This window comes from Castor canadensis, chromosome 13 (genome assembly GCF_047511655.1).
Source record: "Castor canadensis chromosome 13, mCasCan1.hap1v2, whole genome shotgun sequence".
NCBI lineage: Eukaryota > Metazoa > Chordata > Mammalia > Rodentia > Castoridae > Castor > Castor canadensis.
The window spans coordinates 56,193,189-56,208,546 of record NC_133398.1 but is presented as its reverse complement, the minus strand read 5'-3'; the positions used below and the strand labels follow the sequence as shown (position 1 = coordinate 56,208,546).

The window sequence follows — 15,358 nt, the reverse complement described above, 5'->3', positions numbered from 1 at the left end:
ATGAGAGATTCTGTAGTAAGAGGATTATGGTCTCAGACTGGCCCCGGGGCATAAGCACAAGACCCTATCTGGAAAAAAAAAAAAAAAACAACTAAGGTAAAAAGGGTGGGGGTCATGGTTCAAGTGGTAGAGCACCTGTCTAGCAAGTGCAAGGCCCTGAGTTCAAAGCCCAGTACCACAAAAAAAAATTCCACATAGGAAGAGATACATTTTCCTATTGCATATAATTTGCCAGATACTGTTACTCATAGTGGAGCAATTACTTCACACTGCTATACATACCAATTTTAGTTTTTTCCTTCCATAATTGTCTTCATTCTCACTCCTTAACTTGTCGCTTTCAAATTATGCTCTCCATTGGTCTTCAAGGAATGATAATAAATCATTTCAATACTCAACAACAAATATATATATATATATATATATATTTTGTGATTTTTTTTTTTCGTGATAGGATCTTGCGAACTATTTTGCCTAGGCTGGCTTTGAACCTCGATCTTCTTGATCTCTGTCTCCTGAGTAGCTAGGATTAAAGGTGTGAGCAACTTGACAATATTCTTACTTAAAGGATGCTACCTTACCCTGGCTAAAGTGTTATAGTCATTCCTCATAAGGTTATAAATTAAGTTCTGAGGCACAGCACCATTTTAATTTCTCATAGTGGTGATATAGTGGTTGTTTCACACCTCCAGTTACATAAAAGTGTCATTTCTATATGTTGTTAAACATTATTAATCATCTAATAAATGCAAATGAATATATCACTAATTAGAACAATGGTATATCACTTTTTGCCTATCAAATTGGAAGTTTTAATACTGGGAAAATATTGAGTGCTGGAAAAGCAGAAGGAAGTAGACAGTCTGATACATTGTTGGTATTTCTTTAAATTGATGCACTCATCTTGGAAGGTAACCTGGCAGTATGTATAATAAGTAAAATATGCTGTCAAATAGTTACTCCTCAAAAGCTCATCATGAAAACTGTTGACCAAGAAAAGTTAAGTTTATTAGTTTTGCTGCAGTGAGAAAGAATACCTCCTTGACTGAGCCCTCATAGTATCTCATAATGGAAAAACAGAGCTAGTTATTTTCAGGAATTTAGAGCTTGGGCTGAATAATTTTAGGAGGAGTTTTATAAGCCAGAGACATGATTGGAATTGGGCCCTGTTTATGAAATAATATTCTTATATTAGTGAGCATAGCAAGGCAATTGTTTTATTTATATTTATTTATTTTTTGGTGGTACTGGAGCTTGAACTCTGGGCCTTCACCTTGATCCACTCCCTAGTGGATCAGCCCTATTTTTGTGAAGGGTTTTTGAGGTAGGGTCTTAGGAACTCTTTCCCTAGGCTGACTTTGAACTGTGAGCTTCCTATCTCTGCTTCAGGTGTAGCTAGGATTATTGGTGTGAGCCACTGGTGCCTGGCTGCAAGGCAGTTGTTAAGCATTTTTTTTAGGGGGGTGGGAGGGTAAAGGGGTTTGAACTGAGGACTTGGTGCTTGCGAGGCAGGTGCTCTACCACTTGAGCCATACCCCCAGTCCTGAAGCATTTCTTTGTAATTAAACTGCTAGTCTTCGTAAGCATTCTGTTTACTCAGTTTATCGTCATATCTTCCATGAGCAAGTACTCCTTGGAGCAAGTGGCAAAATTCCAAAAGTATGGTCAGTCCCAGTATTATTCAGGTAATTATGCTTGCTTTGGTTTTCAGGGATTCTCCTTTTATCCACCAATCTTTACTCCAAGATTTAAAAAAGACAAATTTGTAAACTATACATACCTAAAAAAGATAGTATTTTTTTTTTTTTTTTAGCTTGAAGAAACAAATTACTAACAGTCTAAATGATTGGATAAATAAACTATGGACATTCATAAAATAGATTATAAAGCAGCCATAGAAGGTATATTATTTTCATGTTGACAAAGAAATGTGTCTCTGCTGTGTCATTAAGTTAAACATAGAATTACAATGCATTAGTAAGCATTTATTTGTCTTCAGGTGGTGGTGTGCTAGAGCCCCAGAGGCCTGAGAGAGCCCCGGGCTTCTTCACAACTCTGCAGTCAGATTTCATATTGGTTGTTTGGAATTGGCCATGGTGAGAGTACTTTCGTTATTTACATCAACAGAATCAGCAAAGATTACAAATCAAGGGTTTCCTTTTCCCGCCTCCAGAGCTGGTTTACCAGCACACCACTTGCTTTGAGTAACAGAACATATGACTAGCACAGGCTTTAACTCTGAGGCCATTTAAAAATTACCAGAACGTTAGAGGTCGTAGGCAGTCTGGGAAAGGAGCAGCATCAGGTATCAAGGCCCTTTTTATTCCCCTCTCTGCAGCTTGCCCTTCTATTTCATTGTTCAGAACTGGTCTGGGAGGGGCCAGTGGCTGATGCAGGAAACAGGTTGAAATGTTCACCTTCTGGAGTTGTACCTACAAAGAAATTGGGATAAGGAGATAAGCAGTGTCTTCTAGTAGTGTGTGTGCACGTGTGCTTAAATATAAAAAAATGCTCATTCTTTACAAAACATATACATCAAAAAGTCTGTAAAAATGTAATTATAGCTGGCTGTCGTGGCAAACACTTATAATCTTAGTACTCAGGAGGCTGAGACAGGAGGATTATGAGTTCAAGACCAGCATACATACCAAGACCCTGTCTCAGACTCTGCACAGCCCCCCATACACAATGTAATATATTTGCTTTAGTTAGCCTTTCTTTGCTGTGACAAATACCAAGAGAAACCATTTAAAGGAGAAAGAATTTATTTTGGCTCAGTGTTTCAGAAGTTATAGCTAAAGGTTGGCTGTACTCATTGCTTTGTCCTGAGGTGAAGCTGGAAGTCTTGGCCTCTGGAGCACATGGTGGAAACTGCTGCTTATATCATGGCAGCCAGGAAACAGAGAGAGGGCTAAGGAAGGGGCCTGGGGCAAGATACAGGCCCCAAGAACACACCCCCAACAATACACCCTCAATGACCTTCTTCCTTCTACTAGGCTCCATCTCCTCTGGAAGTTTACACCACTTCCCAATAATGTCATCAAATAATAAATCCATCAATAGATTAATCCATTGATTAAGACACAGCCCTTATTATCCAATCATCTTTCAATAATTGGATCCACCTGTTGGGAACCAGGCCTTCAATATATGAGCCATTTGTGAGACACTTCATATCCAAACCATAACAATATTTTTCCTTCCTTCCTTCCTTGTTTCTTCCATTTTTTATGGTAGTGGGGATTGAACTCAGGCCTTTATGATCTTCCTAGGCAAGAACTCTACCACTTGAGCCATGCTCCCAACCCTTTTTGCTTTAGGTAAGTTGCTCTTGCCTTTATGCCCAGGCTGGCCTGGTCTGTGATCCTCCATTTTATATTTCTCACTTAGCTGGGATGGCAGGTGCACACTACCACACCCAGCTATTAGTTGAGATGAAGATCTTTGCTAACTTTTTGCCCATGTTAGCCTTGAACAGAGATTCTCCTGATCTCTGCCTCTCAAGTAGCCAGGATTACAGGTATAAGCCACAACACTTGGCTCTTTGCAGTTTTTGTATCTAGGGTAGAAAGGAAGGACTTAGGGGAGAAAAAATTTAAATGTATTTTAGATTTTTATTTATTTACTTTTAAAAACTTTATTTTTTGCAGTGCTGACAGTTAAATTGAGGGACTCACACATGCTGGGCAAGCACTCTTCCACTGAACTACACCCTTAGTCCTAAAAGAGTTTAAAAGCAGGTTTATGTTCACAGCAAAATGGAGCAGAAAGTAAAGAGATTTCTTACATACTCCACACATGCATAGTCTCCACTCCTTAACAACATTTTCCACCAGAGTGGTGCATTTGTTATGATTGAGGAACTTACACTGACACATCATTACTGCCCGAAGTCCACAGTTTACATTGGAATTCACTCTTGGTATTGTGTATTTTATGGGTTTGGACAAATATATAATGTTATGAATCTACCACTACAGCAGCTTATGGAGTATTTTCATTGCTCTAAAAATCCTGTGTGTTCTACTTACTCATCCCACATCCAAACCTTGGCAACCACTGATCTTTTTACCATCTTCATAGTTTTGCCCTTTTCCAGAATGTCATATAGTTGGAATCATACATTATGCACCCTTTTTAGATTTGCTTCTTTTTTTCTCCCTCTTTACTTCATTCCTTCCTTCCTTTCTTCCTTCCTTCCATTTTGAAGGTACTGGGGTTTGAACTCAGGGCCTTATGCTTGCTGGGCAGGTGTTCTACCACTTGAGCCATGCCTCCAGCCCTAGATTGGCTTCTTTCACCTAGTCATATGCACTCGTTTCCTTCATATCTTTTCATGGGTTGACAGGTCATTTGTTGCTGAATATATTCCATCCTCTGGATGCACCTGTTTACTTATATATTCACCTAGTGAAGGACATCTTGGTTGAGTCCAAGTTTTGGCAATTGTGAATAAAACTGCTGTAAGTATTTGTGAGGTGAACGTGATAACCACTATATTACAGAAACAAGTTTCCGTAAGCATTTCTGTATAGGGGTCTATGTAGACCTATGTTTTCCAAAGTGCATGACGTCTGGATCATATAGTAAGAGTATATTCAGTCTTGTGGGAGACTGGTAAACTGTCTTCTGAAGTGGAATGCTCAGTGGAGAAAGTTTGTCTGACTCCATCATCCTCACCAGCATCTGGTGGCATCACTGGTCTGGATTTTGGCTATTGTAGTAGGTGTATAGTGGTATGTTGCTGTTTTAATCTGCATTTCTTTTATGAAATATGACATGGAACATTTTTTCAGATGTTTATTTGCTATCTGTATATCTTCTTTGGTGAGGTGCCTGTTAAAGCCTTTGGCTAATGTTTTAATTAAATTGTTTGCTTATTGTTGAATTTTAAGAGTTCTTTATATATTTTGGAACCTTGGAGAGATTTTTACTCCTCTATAATTACTCCAGTTTTTAAAGTCACCATGTATTATCAGAAGAAATGATAAACATATTTGCATTGTTGAAACAATTAGAATAAATGTGAAGTCACTTAGCATAAAAGTTGGCATATATGTTTATGTTATCTGGATTTAAATCTTTTATATTAACCTATATATTTCTTAAGTCTTTTCATACAAGTCTGTGCCTACATCTTATTGCATTTATTCCCAAATATTTGCATTTTTTATTGCTAATGTAAATGAGAGGAAAGACTTACTCTAAGACAGGAGGAGGCAAGGCTGATCAGAGGAAGGTGATCAGATGCCTTTGCTTGACAGAGGAAAAATTGGAGTTTTATTCTGTAAGCGATGAGGAGTTACCAGAGGAATTAATCAAGACTGTACCATAATCAGAGTTATGCTTTAAAAAGATCTTTTCCCTAGTGGCATATGGAAGAAACAAAGGATCAGAGCCACTGAGAGAACAATTATGTTAAGTCCTTTCACTTCTAAGAATTGATATCAAAACAGCATAATAATTAAGCACAGAGTGTTTGAACCTTCTGGGGAGGTTATAGAAGGGTCAAAAGGATGTGGCTTTTCTAGTGCTTAAGAATCCCTGAGGCCCACACAAGTGCAATCAGCTTGTAACACTCCCCTGTGTCATAAATATACACATGTACCCCTAGGTCTAACTTGATTTTTTTGTTATTTGATCCTCTTCTCATATTTGTAGTTTAAAAATGCCCTGCATGTTTCTGGCTAACTGCACAGAAGAGGGGTGAGAGTGACTTCCATCAGGCCACAAGAAGATCCTGATTACAAGTGCCTGGAGGGGAAGCAATAAGGAAACAAATATAGGTGCTTAGTAGTAGGCACAGGAAAAAGACAGAGAAAAAGCAGGATTCTTGGGTGTAGAAATTGAGAGCTTGAGAGGGAAGTAAAAGATTCTGTTTATCTTGCCTGAGTGACTAGGAGATTAGAAGCTTTCTAAACAGGTAGAAGAGTAGTTTGGGAGACTCCTGTAATAAGTTAAGAAAGGTATTTTCAATAGTCTGAATTCAATACGACCAGACATTAAAGTGGTATTGTTGAAATAGGAATTAACAATTCAAAATCGGAGCTCAGGAGAGGTCAGAGGTGGATGTAAATACTTGGATTGCAGGACCTAGAGTTTATGCATGAAGGAATGGATGAGACCACTTGGGAAGCTTATCCAGTACAACTTTAAGGTGAGGGGCAAAAGGGGGTAGGAGTTCCTTGAGCAGCAGCAAAATGGTCAGAGTTGAAGAAGTTGAGAAGTGCATACTCTCACTGATGCTGGAGAGAAATCTGAGGATGGTCAGCAAAGTCAAGGGATTTGGAATTTAGCATTGAGGTCATTACTGAGGTTAGAAGCTGCTTTGGTAGAGAGATGGGGATGGATCTAATTTTATCTCAAAAGGGCTTGTAGAAAGAAGAGAGGAGAATGAAGTAATACTGAAGGTAATACAGGGAAGGGGGTTGAAGAACACCTGTTTATATAGTTTTTTTTTTTTTTCTTTTGGCAGTACTGGGGTTTGAACTCAGGGCCTCACAATTGCTAGGCAGTTGCTCTACCTCTTGATTAACTCTGCCAATACTGTATAGTAGCATGTTAACCAAACGAGACAACAGAGGATTGACCTTGCAACTACCAAATATATATATATATAGTCTAAGTATTTTGGAATGATGTGATTTATTGTGCAATTATTGTAATTTTTATTGAGCTTCACTGCTCGATAAATTCTGAAGTATGACCAGGTTTTACATATTGTCCTGCTGGTCTCTCCCCTGCACACAGAGTTTCTTCCATTTTTTCAAACATTTCCTGCTGCTTTCTCTGTTGGTGTTTTTGTAACTGCCATGTCTTTATTTATTTATTTATTTATTTGGAGGACTGGGGCTTGAACTCAGGGCCTTCACCTTGAGGCACTCTGTTGCGGATCAGTGTCTTGCTTTCACTGGCCAAAGAATTGGCTCTTCAGGCAGCAGATGGACTCATGAGATAACAAGGTCGGCACACAAGGTAGGATTTATTAGAGAGAAGGGAAAAAGTGCCCCTAGAGACAGACAGGGACCCTGAAAGGTTTTTTTTTTTTTTTTTTTGGTCCTTTTTGTTAGGGAGGGGAGTCAGGAGTCAGGGGGGGAGTGGTCTTTTAACATGTCTCTGCAGGAACATATACACAGTCCTTTGAAAGCCTACTGTTTATTGACCTTGTGGCATTTTGAGGCATCCCCAGGGGGCCATGACTTGTGAAGACACATGTCCCTTGACAGGATGTAGGATTCACAGTGCTGTTATGGGGGATGAGGGGGGCACTGGCTCATTTTTGTCTTCTGATCCCCCAGACCCAACAACTCCATCAGTCCTATTTTTGTGAAGGGTTTTTTGAGATAGGATCCTATGAAGTATTTGCCCAAGCTGGCTTCGAACCACCATCCTCCAGAGTAGCTAGGATTACAGGCGTGAGCCACTGGTGCCCAGCTCCATGTCTTTCTTCCAATTCTCTTAGTTTGGTGAATCTGTAACTATCTTCCCAGATATAATCCAAAGTTCTTCTCTACAAATCCTTTCTGGGTGCTCAGGATTGATACAAATATTTCTCTTCTCTGACCCCACTGCACCTGCATTTTTACCACCTTACTCCATGCTAGGTAAATAATCTTTTTTTTTTTTTGTGGTACTGGGGTTTGAATTCTGCCTGTCTCTTTTTTTGATTTTTTTTTTTTTTTTGAGATAGGGTCTCACAAAGTATTTGCCCTGGCTGGCTTCAAATGTGATCCTTCTGATCTCTGTCTCCTGAATACCTGGGATTTTATAAATATGCATTTTATAAATACTGAATGATCAAGTAAATGAAGATTGTAAACTTTCACATCACATTCACTTTTCACTAAAATATGCAGTATAGTACAGTTGGCATTTGTTCTTGCCATGCTTTTGTAATGCTGTTAAAACACAAAAAAGAAATTTAAAAATACTTAAAACTTGTAAAAAAAAGCTCTTATTAGTCTGTTGTAATTTTCCATTTTATTTCTAAATGTTGGATTGGGCAATTTTTTCTTTCCTTAAGCTGTTTCTCTTGAAGCAATTATCCTCTTCCAGCTAAAGTATTAGGAAGCAGGGATGACTCCTTTTTTAATGTAAATGGCAAAATTTAAACCAATTAAGGTTTCAATGGTACAAGAATCAAGAGGGTTTTAAGCTCAATTTATATTTGCATTTATAACTGTTGGCTCTCCCTAGGGATAGCTAAGGGAAGATGCCCCCTACACCTGGCTTCAGGTTGATTACAATCAGCACGGGGCGAGGTTGGCATAAAAGGCTCATTTTGTATTAAATACCTTTTTTTTGGAGGGGGGGGAGGGAGGTGGTGGTTGTAGTAAAGGTACAAAATCCTGCCAATTTACATTGATGTTTGGAGAATAGGCTTTCAAAAGCCAAGGAACAAAAGAGGATTGGGCTTTCCAATCTCCCCAAATACTGTATAAATTATGGAGAGGAGAGAGAGATGGAGGAAGAGGCAGGCGCGCGAGCGCTGTAAGCTAAGGCTCCAAGGTTTTTTTTTTTTTTTTTTGCCATGTACCAGGTTATTATGCAGTATTCATAATATAAGGCGCCTCGACAGCATCTACGCATTGACCCGCATTCTTCCAATTCAGATTATTTTCCCAAGCTGGAATGCAGTGAGGATGGGAGTAGGGGCCAAGAAGCCCTGTGCAATCGCAGAGCAGCCCTTTGGGAAATCAGCCACCTGTGCAGAAGCCAAGGCCAGTGGATTTCCCTGGGAACCCTGGAAGCCGCCACGGCCCGGGGAAGCTACTCCGGTCCTAAGAATCAGCACGAAAGCGAGTTTAAAGATGCAGGAGCTGGGTGGTTGTGATCCCTTGGGACAAGGGGTCAGAAGCTGGAAATGTGTCTTTTCAGTCGGCTGTGGAGTCTCTCAGTAGCCTAAGGACCACGCAGTAAGAACTGCAACCTTAGAGAAAGGGCGGTACGGATTGTCCCGCCGGGAAGAGGGGCACCAGGAGCGGGAGCGCGCGCACGAGCGCACCGTTTTCCACCCCCCAGCAACAACGCATGCGTCAGTTCGCACGCGCGAAGGCGCGCAGCTTCGCGGCCGGGTTCCTCCAATCAGAGCCCGGCGTTCTCCGAGTACGTATCGAGCTGCGGACTGAGGGCAAGCGGGAGGCGGGAGGCGGGAGCAAGGGGGGGCGGGCCGACAGGCGGGGGCGGGGCCGGGGCGGCCTGGGAAGGCCGGAGAAAGTCTGCGAAGGTCTGAAGGGGATGTCGCGTTCTACCAGCTTCCGGAAGTGGCGGTTGTAAAGTTTACTTCCCGGGGCTTCTTTCCTCCACTCCCTCTTTGCTGTTTGTCCCCTCCCCTCCCTGTCCCGGGTCCTAGAGTTCCAACAGTTTTTGGTCCCGAGGGCTGCCGGGGCCTCCTACCCTGACATTGGAAGCTGCCCCTGGGGGTTTGGGTGCACAGTTTGGACCACGCGAGCCCCTGAGGTAACCGCGGGCTGTGGACGCTTGGAGGCGAGGGACTTGGCGGGAGGGGTCGAGAGGAGCGGTGTGGGGATCCCCAGTAGTTACGGTGACAGGCCCTCAGCCCCCCTGCCCCCTGGATGGAGGAAGAGCTCGGTGGAGCATCCCCGGCGGAGACGGCTGGCGCCCTCGCAGAGGACCAGGAGGGAAAGGGAGGGCGGGACCCCGGGCGCCTGCACTTGATGCTGCCCAGGTCCCCAGATCCACACTGCGGGTTGGCTCGCCCCCTGGGGACAAGGACCACGTCTTGTCCTAAATGCCACACTAGACCCTCTACAAATGTCTGATAAAGAGAAGAATGAGCTGTGCTACCCTGGATGCTTCTGTCTCCCCTCCAAGACTCTTGGAAGAGTCAGCTCTGAGTTTTTCTGAGGCTAAGTTGTCTGCAGAAGTTGGTGACTTTGAATGTTCGCTCCATGCTGGTATTTTTCCCTAGGCTAATACCTATTTTATTTGTTAGAAAGAGTCGGTGTCCAAGTCTTTCCGTACCTTACACGTCGATGTTACGCGTCTCATAACCATTTTGTCATTTTGTTAACAGTTCCTCGTATCAACAAAACATTGGTAGAGCAGGAAATGAACATGCTTACCCCTGAAATACAAAGGAAGCAAGTGCAATGCACCTGCTCAGGAAAAGTGGAGGGGAGTTTTCTGTATTAGTGCTGTGTGACCTCAGGCAGATCGCGTAATCTATGTAGGCATTAGGTTCCTTAGTCTCTGAAGTCCTATTAATTCTTTGTCTAAGTTTCTTCTTAGTCTTGATTTGTGGAAAAACCCAAACATCCACTTTAGTTTATTCTTTTGTTTTATTTCCTTTTGTGGTGGTGGGAATCAAACCCAGGGCCTTGTGTATGCAAGCATTCTACCAATGAACTATATCCTCAGCCGGAAAACATCCCTTTTAAAAATGCTTGATAGGCTATGTAAGTAAGTGTTTGATAGACTCCCTACGCAAGTGTGGTTACTAATGGATGACAGCAGTGCATAATGAAAAAGATGGATTTAGCGTTCAGGAATCCAAGTCTCCTAACTCACTACTTGAAAATGGTCCAGGGAATTGAGGACAAGTCTTTGGGGCAAGGAAAAAACAATTTATTTGGTAAGTTACCAAAAGTGAGAAGAGGGTGGATCATTGTCCTGAAAGACCATTTTAACACAGGTTGAAGTTGCTTTTATCTTTAGGCAAGGGGGAAAGAAGAGGGTGGATGGTGATCTATTGATATGTGACAATCTTGAAGAGAGAGGAACCTGATTAAGCTGCGTGCTCAGGGAGGCATAGGCTTTTTCTAGCAAAGGATAAGTACAGCAGAGTCTGTTTGGTTACACTTTCTTTGCATGACTATAATAGGATTTAGCCAAATGTGTGTTTGAATTTTAGTTCTCCTGGTGAATATTTCTACACAAGTTACCCCACTACTGGAAACCTCTTCTCACTTGTGAAATGTGTGAGGAATTTCACAGGGTTATTAGGAGAGTTAAGTGAGATCAAGTATTGGCACATCGTAAGTGCTCAGCAGTACTACTTTCTGTCTTTTCATCTGCCCTCCCCTTCATTTTCCTTTGATTTGTGCAGACAAACAGAAGTACATTCTGCAGGAGCAACTGAAGGATTCAGATGTGAGGTAGGAAAACTTCTACAAGCAATTTAGGTTCTCCAGAACCTAAAATAGAATCTTCTTTCTGGCTGATAAGAAGACTGGACTTAAGATGTCCAGATCATTGGTCCCTTGGCCTCAGTTGCCCTATTTATTTTTAAAAAACCTTATTGGAGAATGATATACATAGCACCCCATCATTATTTTAGCAGGAATGGTGAGAAAAGTACAACTGTATAACCAAAAGAAGATTTATTTATATTAATACATTAACATTAAAAGCTGATTTAGGGCTGGAGGCATGGCTCTAGTAGTCAAGTGCCTTCCTTACAAGCACAAAGCCCTGACTTTAAATTCTGGTACTGCAAGAAAAAATAGAAAAACAAAAACAAAAACAGATTTGAGCTTTGCCTTTATCCATCACTGCTACAGGATGGCCTAGTTTTGGCCCAAGCCTGTGAAAGTGCCATCTGGATTGAGAATATATTGAAGGTCAGAGTCATCTTTTGTAAGGAACACTCTGACTTCTTGTTAGGGTTAGGGTTGAGTATGAGGAAGAATGATCAGTGGTTTAGAAATCTGTACAGCAGGGAGAAGGGCTTCCTTCAAAGGTAAAGTCTCACATGCTACCTTGCTGTAGTAAGTCATGCCTTAAAGGTTGATAACAGGGCACAAAGCAGAGCTCGGGGATTAGCCAACTTGAGTATGAATCCTGACTGTCACCTACCAGAGATGTGACTTTGGGCAAGGAGCGAAATATAGTTAAGCTCTGATTTTCTCAGAAATAAAGTAGGGATATTAGCGGTATCTTGGAGTTGGTGTAGAGCAAAATGAGATAATCTGTAGAAAGTTTTTAGCACCATATCTGAAGAAGGAATTTTTGTCACAGTGGAATGATGATAGCCGGGAGTGATTTTTATATATCAGACAATTTTGTCCATAGATAATGATGAATATTTTCAAATAGAAAGTAATATTTAAGGAGTTGCGCAGATATTGAAGAAGAGAAAGGCTGACATTGCATGTCATAAGGAATGTGAAATTACTCATTTAGTTTGGCTAAATTATTGTTCATTTTAGCTTTGTGAAGTTTTACGGGAAAATTTTAAGTCAAGCAAGAAATAAGTTATGTGGGCACACGGCACTTCTTTAACTTAGCTTCCTAGTCCGCCAACATTTTCATTACAGTAAGTACCTCCTTACCTGTCCTTATCATTCCTTACCTTTTCAATCTTTTGAAAGAAGAGGGAGATTTGCTACATCTCTGCCATGTTGAATAGCTCGGAAATAATATTCTGTTCCTGACACTTTTTTCCCTTATATTAATGCTCTATGGTTTTTGACTACAATACTTTTGTTTATTTTGGGGGGTGGGATTAATTTACTTGAATTTTGAGAATGAGACAAGGTTCAGGAAAGCTTTTCAAACTTCATAAAACTCAGCTGTGGGTTTTTTTCCCCTATGTGTATGCTAATGACTGGCTTGCTTCCTAAAGATTTTCTGACTCAATTTTCCTCCTCTCATGTGTCTGGGCCATCTCCTTTGTATTTATTTTCTCCATTCTCCATTTTGATTTCCATATGCAGCAGTTGTTCTTTAGTTTGACCCCTGTCCAGGAAGGGGAACTTGATAGGTCAGTTTTAAGAGTTCATGAGGCTGGGTCAGCCTTTTCATGATTGCCTTACCATATGTGTTTCAAATGGCCACTCTTGGAATGGGCAAACCTCTGTTTCATCTGGTGCTCTCAAATTGGCCTGCAATAAGTATCTATTGGCTTCCTGGGGGTTCTGTCAGAAGTAGCTTTGTTTCCCTCTTCTTTCTCCTCTCTTGACACCTCCTGCTTCCCTGCAGATTTTGTGGCTGCTGCTGTTTGAGTAAGTGTTGCCCGTGATTGTTTGGTTTCTCTACTTTCCTTAGGAGTTTTACAAATTTAGCTGGGTCCTCTGCTCAGGGACTCACAAGGTTACAATGAAGATGCTGGCTGGGCTGTGTTCTCAGTTAGAGGCAGACTGGGTAGAATCTGCCCAGCTCATTCAGGCAGGGATTATTTCCTTGTAGCTGTATGCTTGAGACATCTGGCCATGTGTTAACTGTTGAGACACCCTCAGGTCCAAGAGGCTGCTTGCAGTTCTTTGCCATATGACCCTCTCTTTAGGCAGTTCACAGAATGCACTTTGCTTCTTTAATGCCATCAAAACTTGTCATTCAGTTTAAGAGGTTTTTTTTTTTTAATCAGTGCTTGGAATTGAACCTAGGTCTTCCACTGAGCTACATTCCTAATCCCTAAGAATCTTATATAATGTGATATAATCACTGGAGTGGAATCCTGTCACCTTTTCTATAGAAGCAAATCAGTTTGTTCAGGGTCAAGGGCAGGATATGGTAGAAGAGAGTTACTGGGCTGGATGCAGTGGCTCAGATCTGTAGTCCCACCACTGGGGAGGCAGAGACAGGAGGATTGAGGTTTGAGGCCAGTTTGGGCAAAAGTTAGCAAGGCTCCATCTCAATAAAAAAGGTGGGCATGGTAGAGAATTATGGAATCCTACTTACATGGAAAACAAAGGTAGGAGGATTGCAGTTTGAGGCTGGCCCTGGCAAAAATGTGAGACTCTGCTAGGCTCTGGAGGCTCGTGCTTGTGATCCTAACTACTTGGGAGGCTGAGATCAGGAGGATCATGGTTTGAGTCCCATTCAAGCAAATAGTTTGTGAGACTCCCATCTCCAAAAATAACAGAGCAAAATGGGCTAGAGGTGTGATTCCAGCGGTAGAGCTCTTGCTTTGCAAGTGCAAAGCCGTGAGTTCAAACCCTAGTCTGACCAAAAACAAACAAAAATGCAAGACTCTATCTGAAAAATAACCTAAAGCAAAAAGGGCTTGACCATGAAGAAGAACAAAATGTTATCATTCGCTGGTAAATGGATGGAATTGGAGAACATAATTCTGAGTGAGGTTAGCCTGGCCCAAAAGACCAAAAATCGTATGTTCTCCCTCATATGCTGACATTAGATCAAGGGCAAACAAAACAAGGTGATTGAACTTTGATCATAAGATAAAAGCGAGAGCACACAAGAGAGGTATGAGGAGAGGTAAGACACCTAAAAAATTAGCTAGCATTTGTTGCCCTCAACGCAGAGAAACTAAAGCAGATACCTTAAAAGCAACTGAGGCCAATAGGAGAAGGGGACCAGGAACTAGAGAAAAGGTTAGATCAAGAAGAATTAACCTAGAAGGTAACACACATGCACAGGAAATCAATGTGAGTCAACTCCCAGTATAGCTATCCTTATCTCAACTAGCAAAAATCCTTGTTCCTTCCTATTATTGCTTATACTCCCTGTACAACAAAATTAGAAATAAGGGCAAAATAGTTTCTGCCGGGTATCGAGGATGTGTGGGGGAGAGGGAGGAGGGGGTTGGGGGCAGGGGGCAGAAATGACCCAAGCATTGTATGCACATATGAGTAAAAAAAAAAAAAGGGCTTGAGGTGTCACTCAAGAGAGATAGTAACACTAGTGGTGAAGATGGTGGGAACCATCTCCTTACCATAGTATCTGTATGAATGATCTGGAAATTGAAGAAATTTACTCCTGAGCTCTGTAGAACCCACTCTGTCTAGAAGAGCTTTCAGATTTGAAGATGTTAGATGCTGAAATAGTGCTCTGAGATTTTTTTTCAATTTAGCTTTATGGAACCAACTTTATTAAAATTTGGTAAACTCTCCTTTTCCACTGTTATCTTCCCATGATAAAAAAAGAAAAAAAAGCCTAAAAAACCAAAACCAAAAACTAAAACCAGACATTATTAAGGTTAAAATAATTTTTTTTTTGTGGTGAGGATGAAATCCAGGGTCTTGTAATCTACCTAAGAGCTCTCAGCCCATATAAAATTCTTCCCATAAGGCAAATATAGGGTCTCTTACGCTGCCTATGTACACACATATGTACAGTTGGTGTGTATATAGTTAAGCTTTTTTTTTTTTTTTCAGAAAATAGGAAACTTTATTGTATGTTTCTGAGCCTTTTAGGTACAGAAGAGTTAATTTCTTCTAGATTCTAATTCTTCCATTCTGGAATGGTTTCTTTGGGTCTAATCTTTGGGAGCATAGTGGTAGAGTGAAAAGATTTTGGGACTCAGTATCTAAAAAGCTTTAATGAGTGCTAGTGTCTTCCATGTAATAGCTGAATGGTCTTGGACAAGTCGTTGGCTTTTCTGCATTAGATGAATTCCCTCTGTTGAAACAAGAATGATAAACCTGAGGTAAGATAA

At 41.1% G+C, this 15,358-nt stretch overlaps 1 protein-coding gene across 21 annotated transcripts in view; it reads left to right on the top strand.

Moving 5' to 3' along the window:
• The first annotated feature begins 9,189 nt into the window (after positions 1–9,189).
• Positions 9,190–15,358, top strand: part of Ccdc171 (coiled-coil domain containing 171) — a 416,292-nt gene continuing 410,123 nt past the window's right edge. For 19 of the 21 annotated variants that reach the window (XR_012440431.1, XM_074051790.1, XM_074051792.1 and 16 more), the window contains exon 1: positions 9,190–9,459. The gene's annotated coding sequence lies outside the window, so the exon portion shown is untranslated. Of the gene's footprint in view, positions 9,460–14,568; positions 15,350–15,358 lie in introns of those variants that run through there. The other 2 variants (XM_074051789.1, XM_074051788.1) reach the window with 2 other exon arrangements.